The following is a 20,949-nucleotide window of genomic DNA, read 5'->3' as shown; positions in this document are numbered from 1 at the left end:
TAATTTAACGAGATAGTATAGATCTATTTCATTTATCGGATTTTCTAAAGATATAATTGTTTTTTTTAAGCACCAAACTAAAGCACAGCTTACTTTTCTCTCTTTTTTTTTCATAAAATCTCAGCAGACGCACAGAAATAACAACCCTTTTCCTACGTTACATTGAAATGTATGAAATATATCCATAATACTGCATTCTTCTACTTCTTTAAAAGCATGATCTAATGAATAGATTAATTTTAAATCCTTATTTTGCTTGTGATAAAGAAAAAAAAATGTCTTTAACCCTACTAAGTACTGTTAGTTTTAATTAGTACAAAAGTACAATAGATATCTTGGATAGAATCATTGTCAAAATCACATTTTAAAGAATAATCTTGATGAAGTGGGTTCCCCTTCTACAATACAGGTGGCTGCTATCTGTGTTGGAATTGATTCTTCACATTTCGCATCAAGATAAAAGATCCAGGTGATAAAGAACAGGTACACTGATTCTTTTGTGTTTTCGTGGGTGAAAAAAAGTCAATACCATACAGTCAAAAAACTAATTAACGTTCTCCTATACGTTTTTGGGAGAGAGAGAGAGAGAGAGAAAGTGAATTTAGGAAGTTTCAAAAACTGAAATATTAAGCTTAAAATTGAAGACCACCTAAATAAGCGTTTCTTCGATCCATGCAATCATCCATTATCGTGGTTAAAACAATAGTTTTATTTACTAGAATTTAACTAAATTCAATATTATTACAGAGTACATATATTGTGTAGAAATACTAGTAATTCACGTGTTGCTTATCACAAGACTTTTTCCTCACTAGAACAACAGTAAGAAACGTATAATTCAGTTATTATTATCCTAGAAGAAATTCAAATTCTTCAACTTAATCAACATCGAAATCAGGTCATAAGTTAACGGGTAGATTTTTTTTATGTCATAATTGCCGCTAAGTTGATGGTACGGAACATTTAGTGTTTTACAAACACATCTTTGTTTCTTTATTATTTTCTCAAATTCATATATTTCATTGAAATAATTCATATTTTTCATAAATTTATTCCTTATTTTCTGTCTTAAATTGTACAAAATACAGATAAATCTAAGAATGGGTGTAATTAGTCAAATTACTGTAAAAACAAATTTACTATCTTATCATCTATTGGTATATGAAAAACGTCAGTCAGCACTTGACTAATGATAAATTGAATACGCTAACAAGGTCATTGTATCGACCATAGAACTTACGAATTGATGCCTTTAAACGAGACTGCTGATATTCTTGTTTCATCAACTTGCTTGTCAATAATACACCTTTTTTTAAACGAAGTTTTGGGGGCATAGAGCTTTTGTCGTGTCTTCTGTCTGTCTGTCTCTTTGTCTGTCTGTCTGTCTATCTGTCTTTCTGTTTGTCCGCAATAACTTAAACCTTTCCCATAACTTTTGATTTAGTGGAGCTATAACTTCCATATTTCATATGTTTATTCCTTGTGAAAAGACCTTTCTTTGGGTATCATCAAATTTGACATTTTGACCTTGACCTTGGCCGTTTTCACCACTTTAACATGAAAATTTTAAAATTTTACTTTGGCCATATCTTTTTAACAGTAAAAACCAGGACAATTATACTTCACATATGTAATGTTTGTTAAAAAACCTTTCATTGGATACCAACAACCTTGACCCTTTGACCTTGACCTTGTAGATTTCCGTACTTGTGAAAAAATTTTAACCTTGGCCATAACTTTTGCACGGTAAGGGATAGGGCTTTCATACTTCATATATGTAATCCTTGTAAGAAGGCCCTTCATTGGACACCAAGAACTCTTGACCCATTGACCTTGACCTTTAAATTGACCTACTTTTAAAAAGCAAACCTTGACCATAACTTTTAAAAAGTTGGGATTAGTGCTTTCATACTTTACATATTTGATCCTTATGACAAGACTTTTCATTTGATAACAATAACTTTGACCCTTTGACCTTGACCTTGGAGTTTGACCTACTTTTTAAGAAATTGAACATTGACCATAACTTCTGAATTGTTAGGGCTAGGGCTTTCATGCTCTGGCAAGGCCTTTCATTTAATACTAATTACATAGACCTTTTGACCTTGACCTTGGAGATTTTTGTACTTATTAATTAAAAAACTTTAACATTAGCTTACTTTCAAATTTTACAATTGTTTTCCAGTGAGAATACCCTACTTTTGGTACCAATTAATTAAATTTGCAATTAAGAAAAGCTTGGCAATCTTTGCTATGTTGCCATACGGGGGCATCAGCGTTTTACAAACACATCTTGTTTTATTAGAAATTGTTCATACTTAGAGCATGCTCTTGCGAATCAATTGAGATGTATACACTCCGTATGCAGGTGATGAAGGCATATTGCTGCATAAGTAAGGGAAGTTGACGATAGAAAAGTCAAAGTTATCATGTTTATCATATAGCTTGGTTGTTAGTTATGATACAGTGAAAATGTACGTCAGATTTGTAGGAGGGCATTTCTCAACGTAGAATTACCAGTTATAGGAAGGATTTTATACTGTCGAAAAATGATCTCTTCTTGAAAAATATTGACCCAGGGTCATTTATAACGTAGAAATTCTCGACCCTTCGGTCAATATTCTACAGGGTCACTTTTCTTTGTTGCAACAGCGACAATGAAACATAACAATGCTAACTATGAGTTATTTAGCTTCTTAAAAAGGTTAGTAGGGGAAATTCTGGAAATTTCAAAAAATACATCCGAATAATCCAAAACCTAGCGCTTGAAGTGATTGACAAAGATGAATGCTGTTAGCATGTAGAAGGGCTTCGATCTTTAATTCTTTGTATTGAACAAGAACAAACATGTTCATATACTACATCAGGTTTTTATTTTATAGTGAATTTCGTACATGACAAAATAACCACCAATCTTCGTTTGCAGTAGACAGTCCTGTATCATAGGTACAAGGACTCCACCTGGTGATTTTTTTTGTTAAGAGCTGGCGCTTTCTTCTTCGTCGTTGTCGTGCATTTGTTCGTTGTTGGCGCTTTTGTCGTTGTTGGCGCATTTGTCGTTGCTGGTGCTTTTGTCGTTGTTATGTTTCTTGGTGTGGGTATTGGTAATTCATCAAATTCAACGTCACACAACGTCTTATTTGAAATTTGTGGTCGTCCGATGGATCTACTGCTAAAAACGAAAAAAAAATAGAGAGGAATGATATGAGGATAAAATAAAGGTAAAATAAAGTATAAAGTCTCTATTCGTTTATGTATTGTATGGTATTAATTCAAATTTGATACCCACACAATTAGCTTTCTCAGGACTTTATCGAAGTGCATGATGTCAATATTTCTTCTGTAAGAGAACACATTAGGTATTCTTTCACATTTAACGAGTCGTTGTCCTGTAAAATGAATTTCATTTCTTATTTTAAAAAAATAGCAAATATAAACCCCGGAAAACGTATTCATTTACATTTATAACAGTCACACCATTTCTAATTTCACTTATATGTTAACCCAGTTCATTTTTTTTTAAATATGAACAATATACATGTAATTACCTTGTTTTTCGCAGCACTCAGCTATCCTCTTTGATAGCCGCCCTGTAAATGATAGTGTTCACCAAATAGGGAGCAGTCGATTCCTCTGGTGGCATCTGTCACAAAAAATGTAAGGTAATGTAATAATATATTGTATGGTGGGTATAGAAATGCTTAAATATCATTCACTGGACCTTTACATTAAAAAACCTAAACCCCCCCCATCCCTTTTCTCTTATAGTCTAAGTTGCGACAATTATCTCTATTACGTTATATTATAATTTTATGATAAAATTCTAAATAATTATTTAAGAAAAAAAATATCTTTATAAAAAAAAATTACAGTGTTGAAATTTTAGTCGTAGTCGTACGCTTTGGGCCACGAATATGAAACATATGGCGATAACAAACAGTATTCAAAGATTAAAAGTCCATAAACAATTATACAAAATAGGAGCAGAGCAAACACGGACCTCCAAAAACAACAGAGGTGGGATCAGGTGCCATTGAGGAGTGAGCATCCCCTATCCACGGTCACATCCCCCGTGTGCTCCTTGTCATGATCGGTAAATAACATACAAATGCGTCGTCAATCCAATGTATAAATTAATATAGGTACGTTTCTTTCTCTTTTAAAGCATATGCTATACTGTGATTAAATTACAATTAATGGAGGTTCATTCCCTGTGCATTATAAAAGCACCGATCGGTCGAGAATTTACAAGGTTGACAAATTTACAATGTTGGCATGTAATGAAATCAAGAATAATTTAACTATTTAAAAAAATTGTTAAATCAAGAATTATTTGAATATATATCAAAAAAGTTTATCCTTTTGTAAAATTTGGAATAAAAATTCTCGACAAATTTGTAATCTGATATGACATATAAATACTTGCATTAAAATTTTGTAATTCATATTATAACCTAGCTGATTTTTTGGAACAATTGTTTCAGTTGCAAAACTCGCACCTTCACACTAAATTTTGCTTTCAATGGCGAAATTGCACAGACGAAAGTGCAAAAGAAGCGGAAGTTTAAGGGTGCAAGGGCAAAAATGCAAGGGGCAAAAATAAAATGCAAAAGCGTCCAAATTTTGATCCTTCAATTAAATCAATTAAGTCATATTACACACACACACAGGCGAACAGGCGTGTGGCCCTATTGTAACAATCATTATCAGCATTTTCGATTTTGAGTATAAATACGTTTTCGAATATTAATAACAAATTTACTAATATGAATAACAAGTGTTTTGATATGAACAGTTAATTTTCGAATATGAATTCAAGTTTTATCGTTACGCTGAAAAGATTTCATTTGTATATTATTTTAAAGTTAAATAGGCCATGATATCATTTTTACCACTGTTTATAGTACGTATTTATAGTTTTTATAATAATTATTACCAAGGAAAAGGACATTTATAAGAACTTACTAACTACTTCGCACTTCTTGTTTTCGCGTCCTCTTGGGACACAGAAGTGAATGGCGTCCGACTGCCATGTGATCCTTCCGCCAACCGTGGCTGACTTCGTTACAGTCGCATCTGCGTTTAAAATTGACTATCCATCACTTAAAAGCAGTTCAGAAACGCAGACGATTAGAATTATTGCAGTATGCATCTGAAGCAAAAAATAAATGTGCACAGCAAAATTTGTTAACATCTCACCCCCTTAGAAAAATAAATGAATGAATAAATAAACAAAATAATCCGGACATCATCAACCAAAATGTTGTTTTTTTTTTAATTTACTAAGGAGAGTTTCTTACATTAGTTAAATACAAAGTTTCTTCGCCACGTTTTATTCCGCCATAATATTTTTAACCCGATGACATAGTATGCCGTATTTTGATCTATTATACTTTGAAAGATATAGAATAATTTAGATACTGATTATATTTCGCAGTTTTATGCTTATTCTTGTTTAATAGAAGCATGGCAAATCACAGGAAATTCATGAAACTAAAATATCTTTGTTCAATCGAAATTCCTCTCCCGATTCCTTTTTTTTATGTAATTCTTTTTCAGAAAAAAATACATATTTCGTACAGTTTACTATCGAAAAGAAATTCTTAAGGGTTTTTTTATAATACTAAATATTAATTGTAATGGTTAGGGGGGGGGGGGGGGGAAGTAAAAATTAAATAATTATAAGAAAATTTAACAGACATACCTTCTTTTCTTGTAGCACTGTTGGTTTTTGGAGCACCTTTCCAGTAGTTGTGTAGACCCCTGGGTTTCAGCTCATTTTATACATTTTAAAAAGATATCGATGTGTCCACCCACAGACGACAAAATATGATTAGTAAGCTAAAATTTCAAGCCACGATGACAAAAGATTTTATTTTTATATCTAAAAAAATATATCTTTGATGCAATTGACTTTCGTTTGATGAAACTAGTATTATCTATAATTACAAAAAAAGCATGATCGTATGCCCCTCCCCATTGTTATTTTGCATTGCACCATTAGAAGTAAATAATGACTTTGTTTCTTTGGTCGCAGTTTATAGCAAAATAGGACAAAAGCAATTATAACTTTCTTAATTTTGACATAGACAGCGGATTTTCAATAAAAAATGGAACTTGTAAATTATCTCACCTTGTCACTGGTCAGGTAATAAACCATTTTAATTGTTAAAAAAATCTGTTTGTACATAATCTTGTACTCATAAGTTAATATTAAAAGATTTTTGAGTTTCTGATTTCTGATTTGGAGATTACGTCTTCCAACAATCTGTCGGAAATACCCTGGGTACTACATTGTAATTGTCTTTTTTTACCAATGCTAACGTCGTATGAAGCAGCGTTCGTTCAAAAACTTCTATATCTATATCGAAAAAAGGAAAGTCTCTTGCCGTGACCAATATAATACTAGTATTTAGATACCTGGTATATCGACAACTATTTATTAATTAACCATATTCATTTTCGTTACCACGTCGAGTCTATATATTCCAAAGATTGATAGACTCTCATACACATCTGTTTCATATTTTACTATTTTTACTATTTACTATATTTTACATATTTTAATGGTAACTTTGCAACAAAACATTATGAAAAATCCGTTGAATTCGACTTTTCTCTCATCAACTTTCTTTATTTTTATAGCAATATTCCATTGTCGGCTGCACATGAAGTACATGTCTCTGACTTGATTTGATATACAAGATCAAGTACGAACTAGTGGCATTAAACTGAAACGAGGCAAACTTGTTGAAAGTCATCATTCGCAACTTCTTTGGTTAACAAAATGACGTTGTTCGCAAACACAATCTTTCATTAGGTCAAATATTAAGTATTCCATTGTGAAGTCATTGCTTTCAGTCCAAATAGTCAATTTTTTTTGTTTCCCCTTAATTAGCCCTATCACAATAAGGAGCAGCAATCAAGGCACTGAGAGAATTACCCAGTTGATTTAACTAGTGTGCCTCTCTGTGTACAAAGAAGTGAAAAGTTGAGTGATGATCGTAAAGATACTTAGATACCTAGTGAAAGTACTTATAGGTTCCTAGAGATTTACTAATATTATCTAATAAATCTACACAATACCTAGTATCTTTTGAGGTAGTGATTGTATGGACAGTAAATTTACTAGTCTTCCCAGCTCTCCTTCACTTAGTTTTTTTTCAGTGAGGCGGTTATGGTGATGGGTGGATATGGGATGCTTACTCCTGTACATCCCAAAAATGCTAGAGGCTAATGTTTGTTCTACGTACAAGTTCAATGAACCTTTAAGCTTGATTACCCTTGGTTTACTTCATATTTTATGAAGTTACGTTTTAAGGTAGTTTTATTTTACCGTCATTCAAGCCAAGAAATTGTTCAACAATACCTTCAAAGATTTATCCGTGTAAGAAATATTTCGAGAAAATGAAGAATGGATGAAATCCAACGTCATAGGATAAAGGTAATAACTTGGAAATTGTGGCAGAGATAAAGAACCTTGATTAGCTTTTATGGGGTTTTATTTAAAAAAAAACTTACACATATACAGTGGTCAATATAAAAAAAAACAGCTAAATGTGTCACTTCTTTGTAAAATCCTATTTCTTATTTTCTCCCAATTTTGGATTGTTGCTTTCAATCTTGACATCTGTACTTCCTATTTATAATAGAAATTTTCACATAATTAATTTCATTAAAGTCAATGGATGATTTTATCACACCAATCAGCCAAATTATGCTGTCAATGGAATTTTTCTCTTCAAATAAGGATAAATACGCCAAAAATTATATGAAATTTTGTCTGAAAAAAATGTATAATAAAATAAACGTTAAATAGAATATACTTTGAATAAAAAAATATGACCCCACCTTCCATTTAACTGATACAGCATTTAATATGACTGTACTAGAAAGTTGTGTCATTGGTGTTACTTTTTTTTTTTGCTCAAAAGAGGTATCAATCCTGATAAGGAAATATAAACAGTCCTAATCATATTACATCACTTCTCACCAAAAACAACAGAAACTGCTCCTTGATATTCAGGATCAGAACATATTAATGGACTTCAGAAAAAAAAAAAAAAACAAAAATTTTTGTCGTGGTGTTTCCATCGTTATTTCAAAACGATTTTAGATACTCATTGAACTCTTTTAGAAAGATGTTCTTTAGGGGAAAATGAAGGCAAAATTTTCTTTATCCGGGTAAATTAGAAATATTAGACCATTTTATGACTAATACGTCATTGGTGTTACGGTCATTGGCATTACTTTCTAAAGTTTAACACCAATACAGGAATGGTTACACCATTGACAAAACAAGTACTTTTGGAGGCAAAAAAATTTTTCTTATATTGAAAAATTATTTATTTTTATTCTACTTTGCAAACCTAATTTATGGTATTTGAAAAAATTGATTTTTTTTCCAATAAATATTTTTTTCCCCCTTACAGACGTTTTAAATATATGGTAATCCCAATGACAACTTCAGATCATATACATGTAAAACCAATGACAAAACATTTTTTATGCTCAAAAAATATATTTTCCCTTCTGAAAAATTCACTGGCCATGCATGAATCTCAGAGTTTATCACCTAAGTAAAGTAAAATTAGTCAATTTAACTTAGTTTGTATAAATCTCTCTGTGAATAGTTAACTTTTATGGTATCACCAATGACTGGTGAAGTAACAGGTGACAAGAGATTTTGATTGATACATTTTATCTACTAGTTCTCTAATGAAGAATGTGGGGTTTAAAACATCATATCCTTCACAATTGAGACCCTTTTTCCCTACAAACAATATTTTTTTTTCAAACCAATGATTAACAAGCACTGCATATCTCTTGTCACCGGTGTTACTTCACCAGTCATTGGTGTTACCATAAAAGTTAACTATTCTGTCACTGGTGTTACCAGATTTCTTTTTTTTATAAAATTTTAAGTATGAAATCCCAGAAACTTTTTTTCATTTTTGTATGTTAGCCATGCAGTGTATTCTGTCTTTCACATGAAGTTTCATGTTATAGTATGTTTAAATGCTAATTGCTAAGTGCTAAGTCATTAGTATTACTAATTTCATATTGGTGTTACAGTTGAGTCAGTGGAGTAACCAACCTAAAACTTGTTATTTTTTACTTTCAATAAGTCTAAATGTAAGAAATAACTTTATATTACCTAATTTCACTCCTTGAAAAAAGTCATAAATTTTGTTATTTTGAACTGTACACACATGGCACCACATTTACAGCATCTTTTAGTGTGTGTCTATTTATTTTTGTCTCATGTCAATGTCCAAATATGATTGATAACTTAATTTTCATCACTGGACAACGATACTTTTGGACTTATCAGTAAACTTGAATAATCCTAGTACATTTTTATCATGGCTTGCATTCATAAGTTTTTAATTGATTCTATACAACAAAATTTTATAAGGTAACACCAATGACAAAAAGAACACAATTTGATAACTTTTAGAAACATTCTGAAAAAAATAGCTTCCCTACTGTTTGCTAAATGTTGTTTTTCCCAAAATATTGTGCAGCTTTATCAATTTGATAAAAAAAGAAAGGAAATATTTAATTGTATTTCCAATTTTCATATGAACCATTTAGCTGTTTTTTTTTTATATTTACCCATGTAGGGCAAAAGAAAGAACGCTGAGGTCAGCATCTAAGAAAAATCAATGTCGACATACAATAAATTATAGTGAGTCACCAATACAGGTACAACAGAACGTAGTTTGAATAAAAGTTTTGAAGTTCACATTTAAGAGAAAGATCACGATAAAGAAGATGACATAAAATTATGACAAAGTTGATTTGTTTTCCACAAAAAATTTTTTTCTTGAAATTTATTTTAATACACTGAAAATGCAAAATGTGAAGAAAAAAGTCAAAATTTCAGAAATTTAATAAAATTGTTGAATAGCTCTTGTACAGCTCAACAAATTTTTTAAGCTCACGTGGTTTTTCGCACAAATTATGGTCACATTGATATGATATAATATTGTGTATCGAGACAACAAAATACATTTTAGAAGTATTTGTTTACATAACTTGAGTTTTATTTCATTTACTGAAACATAATTCACAAATCAATTGGTAGAACTTTGATGTATTCATGGCTGAAAAATAAAAACTATTCTCATTTGAATTTTTGTATTTTTTAAGTGTAACTGTCTTTTTATCCGTTTTTTTTGAAAGTAATAGCTTTTGGGGGAAAAAGGGAGACATGGGTACAGTACAGCTACTGTATTTTGTATTTTCTGTACATTTTGACTCTTTAACTCGGGTTGGTAATAGTATTTTTCATCTGTTTGACTTCTTTCTATTTTAATAAGGTGGGATTTTTAAGAGTCAAATCTCTACAATCATGCACTGCAATATTTCAAACTGTAATACAGAAGAATCTTCCTTTCCACAGAAAATTTACTATTCAAAAAAATAAAACTTATTATCCTATGCTTTAGTGTGGTTTCCTTTTCTCTCGGATGATATCGCTTTTCGGCGCTACATTTCGACGAAACCAAGAGGAGTATGGTAAATGAGCAAAGATTGTTTAAATATCCTCTAAAAAACTACATGGGATCAAGGAAAGCTTGTTTTCTACAATTAGTAAAAACCTATGGTAGAATCGTATAGTCGAAACATCCTACCATTTATTTATAATTTTTCCTTTAAAACATCCACTTTGAAAACTTAAGATAATGATTTTAAAGGACATTTATGCTTGACATTATATATGTAAAATAACGAAGGGTTATGCCATTGTACTGCAGTTCCAAAATGGTAATTTTTATTACGACAATGTGACCTTAATTTGTGCGAAAAACCATGTGAGCTTAAAAAGTTTGTTAAGCTGTATATTCTAATCAGAGTATGAAGATCCCGATTGATTAATTGTTACTACATGTAAGATACCTAATGCAGCTGAGAACAGGAAACAATATATGCAGCTTTATGTCCTCATTTTCTCTCAAAATTTGGTAATCAACCACATGATGAGTTGATTGAGACTGCTAAACGCATAGATTAATGGACAGACAGAAATAAGGACAGATATACATGTATTCATATTCAAATTGGTTTTCTAATAAATTTTAGCATGTTTAATATTGCTATCAAAAAAGGTATGTAGCAAAGCTAATTGAAGGGGGTTTAATTTATTCACAAAAGAAATATAAAATGATTTAATTTTTCAATCAGAGATACATCAGAATTTTATATCATTTAATGTATTTCACTGTATTTATATCATTAACAGATTAATACCTTTTGCCTTTGACCTTTTGATTCTAGTATATATATATAAAAAAGGAAATAAAAGTTATATTATTTGGAAAAAAAACCTCGTCTTTTGTAATAAAAAAATGCACTTTTGTGTTCCAGTAGTACAGAGATGTTTGATAGAAATTGAATACTAGTAATTCTATTTTTGGAATTATCTTGATGAGGTAAGGTTGTAAGTTCCCGGTCTTGTTAGAGCACGTGATTGTTATCTGTATTGACATTGATTCTTCACATTTTGCATCAAGATAACAGATTCAGATGATAGAAATCATCTGCACTAAGCAAATTACATTTTCATGGGTCACAAAATGCCAATACAGACAACTCAAAAACAGAAACCTACACCAACACCAATTTTTAATAGAAAAAAAGATCACATAGTATATTATATACGATTTCTATTTAGGAGTCGCCAAAGGGCGCAGTAGTAAATACTGTTTGCTCGGAGGAAGGAGCTGTTTCTTACGACGCAGGTTCAAATCCACTGTGGGACATGGATACCGGTCCTTCGATGAAACCGTATACCCAGTAAACCGAGGTCAACTTTATAGAAGGTGATAAATTGGCACCAAATGGATCCTTCACTATTCAATGACCCTGAGTGTCGAGTGAAGGTATAATATTGCAGCCCTCCACCGGTGTATCGACGAAATGTGACCCCCTTAGAATTTTTCTACGTAGAAAAATGATCCAGGGTCAATATTCTACGACAAGTATAGCCCAGATTGCATGACTATGTTGGGCCAACATTTGTTAAAGGTTGTATGGTTGACGTTGGGGGAAGAACGTTGGGCCAACGTTGGACCACTGTTACCAAGTCAACCTTCTCGACTATGACGGAATTCCTATGTTGGCCCAACGTTGGTCCAACGTAAGCAACTTCCATTCACTTTAGTTTCCAAAGAAGGAAGGATCATGGCGTTGGCCCAACGTTGGACCAATGTTTATAATACAACCTTAAAGAAAGTGTATTTACAAGTTGGTAGTAGTATGTTGGCCCAACATTGGCCCATTGTTTGTAATACACCCTTAAAGAAAGTGCCTTATCAAGTTTGTAGTAGTATGTTGGCCCACGTTGGCCCATTGTTTGTTATACACCCTTAAAGAACGTGTCCTATCAAGTTGGTAGTAGTATGGTTGCCCAACGTTGGCACAATGTTTTTAATACATCCTTAAAGAACGTGTCCTAAGTTGGTAGTAGTATGTTGGCCCAACATTGGCCCATTGTTTATAATACACCCTTAAAGAACATGTCCTATGAAGTTGGTAGTAGTATGTTGGCCCAACTTTGGCACAATGTTTGTAATACACACAAGTGTTATTTTGTTTAGGTGTTTCAAAGATGGGATATTTATATTGGGCCAACGTTGGCCCAATTATTATACTGCCAACTAATTGATGGTGTCAATTTTATAATTAGCTGCTGAGCTTTACGTTGGGACAACGTTGGCACATTCTGAAATAGTTAAGAGGACTTTCTATGTCCATGCTTATCATTGGATGACTGCTTTTGTTTAGATATGATATTTTCAACATTTTAACTTTGCACTTAAGTGATCAAGCACCAAAGAGTGTTTTATTCTATTTTTTGAATTGTGTATATGCTTATTTATTTGTAATAACCCATATGGCAGAACACCGTTGGCCCAATCTTACATTATGGTTGTATTATCTATGTTGGGTTACCTTGATTGGGCCAACAATGGCCCAACATGGAATATTGATAGTTGGTCATGTATAATAGTGCATTAATGTTGCTCTAACTGTTGGCATTATATCATTAAACTATTATCATGAGAGAAAATATCTGTTTGGGGATTGGCATCGGTTCTACGTTGGCCCAATATACCATGAATCTGACTGAGCATCATGGATAGACAACAACCGGGCTACTTGTAATATCCGCGCCATTTTTAATCTGACACGAGCGTAATGAGACTGATACCTTGCATATCTGCATCCACTTTGTAAGTATTAATAATATGTTTGCCTCGGCACAGCTGAATTAACGTTTAGTTTTTAAACGATATCATGTACAAATCTGTGTAAATCAGACACGGGGAAGTACAGAGGCCAGGTGCTGTTGGGTCAACACTGTATCGATAGCATGCTAACATTGGACCAACGTTGGGCCAATGTAATCGGTTACATCGGACCAACGTTGGGCCAATGTAATCGGTTACATCGGGCCAATGTTGGCAAATGGCATTGTCCCAATTTAAGTTTGCTCATCGGCCCAATGTTAGCCCGATATGTTGGCCAACGTTGGCCCAATGTAGAGTGTTATTTCTACAGATATTGGCCCAACGTTGCGCCAACATTGGCCCAATGAATGCGACATTGTTGGCGAAACGTCAACAAGAACATTGGGCCGATGTTGGCAAATGACGTTAGCCCAGTGTCATTTTGCTCCTTGGCCCTATGTTGGCCCGATACATTGGACCAACATTGGGCCTATGTGTATAAACATTTAATTGTAACAAATCTGTATATTAACAAATTTGATCGTCTCTACAATCAGAAATATATCTACAACCAATCCTACTTGAAAAATCAAGCTAGCTAAAATAGATTTAAAATTCTTATAATTTATCAAAACAAAATAAATTATCAGTGATTAAACTTTTTGTTTCTATACAAGAAAAATAAATGAAAGTATAAAAATGTGTTTTGATACAGTTAAAACAATAAATAATTTGCTCCTTATTTAAATTGAAATTTGTGTCTAGTAGAATACATTTCCGAAGTCTACCACTTAATTTACTTATATACACTTAACGTCGAGTACATGATCAAACATTTTGAAAATGTTGAACTTGCTGAAGTTAAAAGAAAATTTATTCAGTACTAAAAGTAAATTGGGTTCTTTCATTTAAAATTTGTTCAGTGTAACGACAAATTTTCAATACATGTATTTTATATGGGGCAACATTGAATCAAAATTGTTGTGATGATGATTATCAAGCGTATAAATATTATGCATAAATGCCATCATCACGCAAGCTAATCACTTAATCACACCAAGAAACAAAAAAGACGGTTATTCCTTAATTGACAGCTTAAACATATAGTGATATACTTGTAAATTTAATCGTATGTTTACTCTTTACTGAGAAAAGTAACAAATGTATTAAGTACCAAATATTACAATTTTAGTGCTAGTGGAGATTCTAAAAAGACATGGAGAACACAATCAAAGAATGGCTAAGGTATGCCAAGGACAGGGATGGGGGAGGAAGAAACACACAGAGAAGAAAAGAAGGGGGAGGAGGAGACTTGGAAAGAGGAAATGGAGACTTAGGAGAGGGATCAGATAGAAAGTGGCAGTGCCTAACTTTTTTATGTAATATAGTGTGACACACCTGTAGTTCTACCCTCTTTAGTGTCTGTTTGTCGGTTATAAACACGATGCAGATGCCAGAAACATTTTTTTGTGTAAGTAAACAAAATGACGGAATTCATTTTAGTATTATTTTAAGAACAGGAAGGCTTTGTTTATTTGTTAGACGTGCTTATTGATACCTGTAATTTACTGAACTTGTGCATAATTTACATCAGAGAAGGAGTATACAGTCATGTAACCCTACATGTACCGCCTGAAGTGAGCATCAACTTTTAATTCTTTAATGTTTTCTTCATGCACTGAGCAATAAAATTATAGTATGTTATAATTTAATTTTATATTTTGATTTCTTTTTCCTCAGTTTTTTAATCAATGTAGAGCAACTTACAATGCAATACTTGTTGATGACTATTCTATGAGATACTGAGAATATTATTAAACTATTAATCTTGCATACATAGCATATAAAGATAGTATTAAAGGGCTTTTACCATTAAACTGTACTACAAAACTAGTATAACCTTATTGTATATATTTGTTTGTCAATTTTGAGGACAAATGGCCAACCAGTGAAGAGCAAATGAGTTGTCATGATGGAGAGCCAATAAGATACAAACCAACGTTGGCCCAAAAATGATGTTTACCTAATATTGAAAGAATAAGTGGCCCAACAATGGCTCAATGATATCCGTTCGTTGGTCCAACAATAAGCCATCAAGTTGGTCTGATTAAGGGCCGATGAGCAAATTACCGTTGGCCCAACATTAGTTGCTTACAATGGCCCAATTGTACAAAAATGACGTTTGCCCAATATTGAAATAATACATTGGCCCAACAGAGGCCCAATATTAACTGTAACATTGGCCCAACAATAAGCCAACATGTTGGTTTGATTAAGGGCCGATGAGCAAATTACCGATGGCCCAATGTTAAATTCAAACAGTGGCCCAACATAAGGAGCGTTGTTGGCCCAACAAAGGTCCAATAACATCCTGCTATCTGGGAGGGTCATTTTTCGACCATAGAAAAACATTCCAACCAGTAATTCTACAACTCCACACACGTTGAAAAAGGACCCCCCTAGAAATTTGACTTCTTTTTCTATACAATAAAACTTTAAATCTGTGTCTCCTGATATATTTTTAACTTTCAAATGTAAAGAGACTGTACATTATACTCCTTCCCAGCTTTATACATTTGATTGCAAACTTGAATAGTAGCATCATAATCAATGTATCATGTTGTAAATTTAGAATTTACTAGGGGAAGGTAAATGCAAAATTTACAACATAATAACTTTACCTCCCCCTAGTAAATTCAAAATTTACATGATAAATCTATTTGGTATGGATTTTTTTTGGCTTGCAGAACCCCAATGAATATTAATTCACTGAGGAGCATAAATTAATCATTACTAGTATATTGGGTGTTGTTTTTTATCATTCAAAGGTTTTGTTCCGAAAAATTGACACGATATATATTCTGGTGAGCTAGAGATAAAAGATACCACGGAGTCTAAAATATCTGTTTCATACTTGGATATTTTACTTGAAAAAGACGTAAACGGTAATCTAACAACCAAACTCTATGATAAACGTGAAGACTTTAACTTTTCTTGTCGATTTCCCTTACTTATGCACCTTCATCACCAGCATATGGATGAAACAAGAATATCATCAGTCTCGTTTAAAGTAGTACTAGTCATCATGCATTTCGAAAGTTCTATGTTCGATACAATGACCTTGTCAGCAAATACAATTTATCATTGAGTCAAATGCTGACTGAAGTTTTATTCCATTATTTATACACCGAGTTGACGACGAATTTTCCCGTTATTTCCCTATCATGACAATCATCACACGGCGGGTGTGACTGGTCAGCAAGGTATGCGATTTGTTTATCAGTTCATATATTTTGATAAAAGTATTGAAGGCTCTTGGCTATACTTCGCAGCTAAGAACAGGAAGCAATACATGTTGCATTAATAATGTCCTCATTTTCTCCCCTACTTTCACTTGGTAATCAATTAAATGATAGTTTGATTTCTACTAAACACAAACAGTATTTGACAGACAATTGAAAGGATAGATACATAGAATGTATTCAAATTGGTTTTCTCCTAATTAATTTTAGCATGTTAAATATTGCTATCAAAAAGGTATGCAGCAGCACTAATTGAAGGCGGTTCAATTTATTCACAAAAGAAAATAAAAGAGGATTTAATTTTTCAATCAGATACATCAGTTTTTTGTATTGTTAAATATATTTTTACTGCAATTATATCAATGACAGATTAATGTATGGATTCACACCTTTTGACCAATTGTTGACCTTTTGATTTTAGTATATAAAATAATTATTTTAAATAAACAAGAGGCCCAGGGACCACAGTGCTCACCTGAGCATATCGGCTAGGAAAAGCACATATCAGATCAGAACTAAAAGTTTACTGAGGTGGGGGGGGGGGCTTGAATTTTAACCCTCCAAGGGATCATGATTTGAACAAACTAGAATCTACACTACCCGAGGATGATTCCATATAAATATCACTAATCATGGCTTTGAAGTACTTTAAAAGAAGATTGTAAAAGGTTTCCCTATATTCCTAAGACAAAAATTGGTCGGCCAATGTGGTCCCAACCTAGCCCCGGGGGTCATGATTTGAACAAATTTGAATGTATACTACCTGAGGATAATTTCACATGAGTTTCATCTTTCCTGTCTCAATGGTTCTTGAGAATATATTTAAACATTTTTCCTATATATTCCTTTGATCGGCCATTTTGGCCCAACCCTTTCCTGGGGGTCAAGATTTGAACAAATTTGAATCTACACTACCTGAGGATGATTCCTCGATCATGAGTTTCATCTTTCCTGGCCCAGAGATTCTTGAGAAGATTTTTAAAGATTTTTCCTATATTCCTATGTAATACTTTGATCGGCCATCATGGCACAATCCTAGCCCCGGGATAATGATTTAAACAAAGTTGAACTACCAGAGGATGATTTCACATAAATCATAAAAACCATAAATGGACTTTCTTAGAGGACTTTCTAAGTTTTTGGAACTTGTGTCCAATCCCTATGACATATTGTCAATAAAATAAGTTCAAAACAAACCAAACATAAATTTCATCTTTCCTGTCTCAATGGTTCTTGAAAAGAAGATTTTAAAAAAAATCCTATATATTCCTATGTAAAACTTTGATCGGCCATTTTAACCCCAACCTACCCCGGGGTCATGATTTGAACAAACTTGAATCTACACTACCTAGGATGATTCCACAAAATTTTATCTTTCCTGGCCCAGTAGTTCTTGAGGAGAATTTTTTTTTAAAATGCCACTGATTTTTCTCTATTTCGTACTTATCTCTCCTTGGACAAGGGTGTGACCCTTCATTTGAACAAACTTGAATCCCTTTTACCCAAGGATACTTTGCAGCAAGTTTGGTTGAAATTGGCCCAGTGGTTCTTAAATTGAGAAGAAGATGAAAATGTGAAAAGTTTACAACTAAGACAACGACAGACAATGGACAAATTTTGATCAGAAAAGCTCGCTTGAGCCTTTGGCTCAGGTGAGCTTTAAAGAAAAGAAAAGTCATATTATTTTTGAAATTTTATCAAATAATGTACTATTCTGTGCTAATAAGTACAGAGATGTTTGATAGAAATTGAATAATTCTATTTCTGCATTTATCTTAATGAGGTTGTAAGTTCCCGGTGTTTCTTCTAAGCACGTGGTTGTTATCTGTGTTGACATTGATTCTTCACTTTTCGCATCAAGATAGATTCAGAAGATAGAAATCATCTGCGCAAAGCAAATTGCTTTTTCATGGGTGACAAAGTCAATAAAGACAATTCAAATTATAAACGTTCAACATCAAGAATTTGCTGGAGAAAGAAAGAGACAAAGATTATAGTTTCCAAGATTTAACAGATCTAGTACGTTATCCATTGAGAAGTTGCCCGCATGTCGCAGTGGCTATACTGTTTGTTCGGAAGGCGCTGCATGTTCCTTACGACGCGGGTTCAAATCCACTGCGGGACACCGTCCTTCGATGAGACCGTATAAACCGAAGTCTGCTTTATAGAAGGTGTTGGTACGAAAGGGACCCATCACTGTTCAATGGCCTTAAGACTGAAGGCCCGAGTGTAGGTATAAAATTACAGCCCTCCACCGGCAAGTGTTGGCGTCTGCATATATATATAAGAAATTTCCCGAGAGGGACGTTTAACAACAAAAAACATATATACTGAATTAAAAATTATCATCATTAACATGCACGTGTTTTTGACTATTTATCATTTCCCCTACGTAATGCCATACATTTCATGCTTGAGTAGTTTTGACAAGTGATTTTAGTGCAAAGTAACCAAAATAAACAACTGACCAATTTTCATAATTTTCGGTCACATAGTCAGAAAATTTTCCCATATCATGTTCTTGTGCGTTTCTTTTTCCTTTCAGTATATATGCTAGATTAATAGTTTAATACATATTTTCAATATCTCATAGAATTGCCATCAACAAGTATTGCATTGTAAGTAGCTCTACATTAATTAAAAAACTGAGGAAAACTGAGGAAAAAGAAATCAAAATATAAAATTAAATTATAACATACTATAATTTTATTGCTCAGTGCATGAAGAAAAGATTAATAAAGAACTAAAAGTTGGTGCTCACTTCAATACATGCGATACATGTAGGGTTACATGACTGTATACTCCCTCTCTGCTGTAAATTTATGCACAAGTTGTTAAGTTTACAGGTATCAATAAGCACGTCTAACAAATAATCAAAAAACCTCTGTTCTTAAAATAATACTAAAATGAATCCCGTCATTTTGATCACTTACACAAAAATGTTTCTGGCATCTGCATCGTGTTTGTAACCGACAAATATACAGACACAGAAAAGGGTAGAACTACAGGTATGTCACACTATATTACAGAAAAATGTTAGGCACTGCCACTTTCCATCTGATCCCTCTCCTAAGTCTCTTCTTCTCTCTCCTCCTGAGTCTCCTCCTCCCCCTTCTTTTCTTCTCTGTTTCTTCCTCCCCCATCCCTGTCCATGGCATACCTTAGCTATTCTTTGATTGTGTTCTCAATGTCTTTTTAGAATCTCCAGTAGCACTAAAATTGTAGTATTTGGTACTTAATACATTTGTTACTTTTTCAGTAAAGAGTAAACATACGATTAAATTTACAAGTAAATCCCTATATGTTTCAGCTGTCAATTAAGGAATAACCTTCTTTTTTATTTCATGGTGTAATTAAGTATTAGCTTGCGTGATGAAGGCATTTATGCATAACATTTTTACGCTTGATCATCATCATCACAACGATTTTGATTCAACGTTGCCCCATATAAAATACCTGTATTGAAAATTTGTCGTTACACTGAACAAATTTTAAATGAAAGAACCCAATATATGTTTAGTACTGAATTAATTTTGTTTAAACTTCAACAAGTTCAACATTTTCAAAATGTTTGATCATGTACTCGACGTTAAGTGTATATAAGTAAATTAGGTGGTAGACTTCTGAAATGCATTCTACTAGACACAAATTTCAATCTAAATAAGGGACAAATTATTTATTGTTTTAACTGTATCAAAACACGGTTGTTATTTTATACTTTCATTTATTTTTCTTGTATAGAAACAAAAATTTAATCGCTGATAATTTATTTTGTTTTGATAAATTATAAGAATTTTAAATTTATTTTAGCTAGCTTGTATTTTCAAGCAGGGTTGGTTGTAGATTTATTTCTGATTGGAGAGACGATGGAGAGACGATAAGATTTGTTAATATAGATTTGTAACAATTAAATGTTTATACACATTGGCCCAATTTTGGTCCAATATATCGGGCCAACATTGGGACAAGGATCAAAATGACACGGGGCCAACGTCATTTGCCAACATCGGCCCAATGTTCTTGTTGACGTGTCGCCAACAATGTCGCATTTATTGGGCCAATGTTGGCGCAACGTTGGGCCAATATCTGTAGAAATAATACTCTACATTGGGCCAACGTTGGCCCTACATATCGGGCCAACATTGGGTCGATAAGCAAACTTAAATTGGGTCAATATCATTTGCCAACATTGGCCCGATGTAACCGATTACATTGGCCCAACGTTGGCCCTATGTTAGCATGCTATCTGGGGTACAGTGTTGACCCAACAGCACCTGGCCTCTGCACTTCCCAGTGTCTGATTTACACAGATTTGTACATGATATCGTTTAAAAAACTAAACGTTAATTCAGTTGTGCCGAGGCAAACATATTATAAATACTTACAAAATGGATGCAGATTTGCAAGGT

General features: G+C 33.0%; 1 pseudogene; it reads right to left on the bottom strand.

The window, feature by feature from the left end:
• Positions 1 to 2,977: 2,977 nt before the first annotated feature.
• LOC134232035 (uncharacterized) lies at positions 2,978 to 19,683 on the bottom strand (annotated as a pseudogene).
• Positions 19,684 to 20,949: the final 1,266 nt, after the last annotated feature.

The sequence above is a fragment of the Saccostrea cucullata genome, unplaced genomic scaffold (assembly GCF_032062105.1).
Source record: "Saccostrea cucullata isolate Sc308-1 unplaced genomic scaffold, CSIRO_AGI_Scuc_v1 ctg4176, whole genome shotgun sequence".
Classification (NCBI taxonomy): domain Eukaryota; kingdom Metazoa; phylum Mollusca; class Bivalvia; order Ostreida; family Ostreidae; genus Saccostrea; species Saccostrea cuccullata.
The sequence above is the reverse complement of the archived record's forward strand: the minus strand, read 5'-3'. Positions and strand labels throughout refer to the sequence as shown.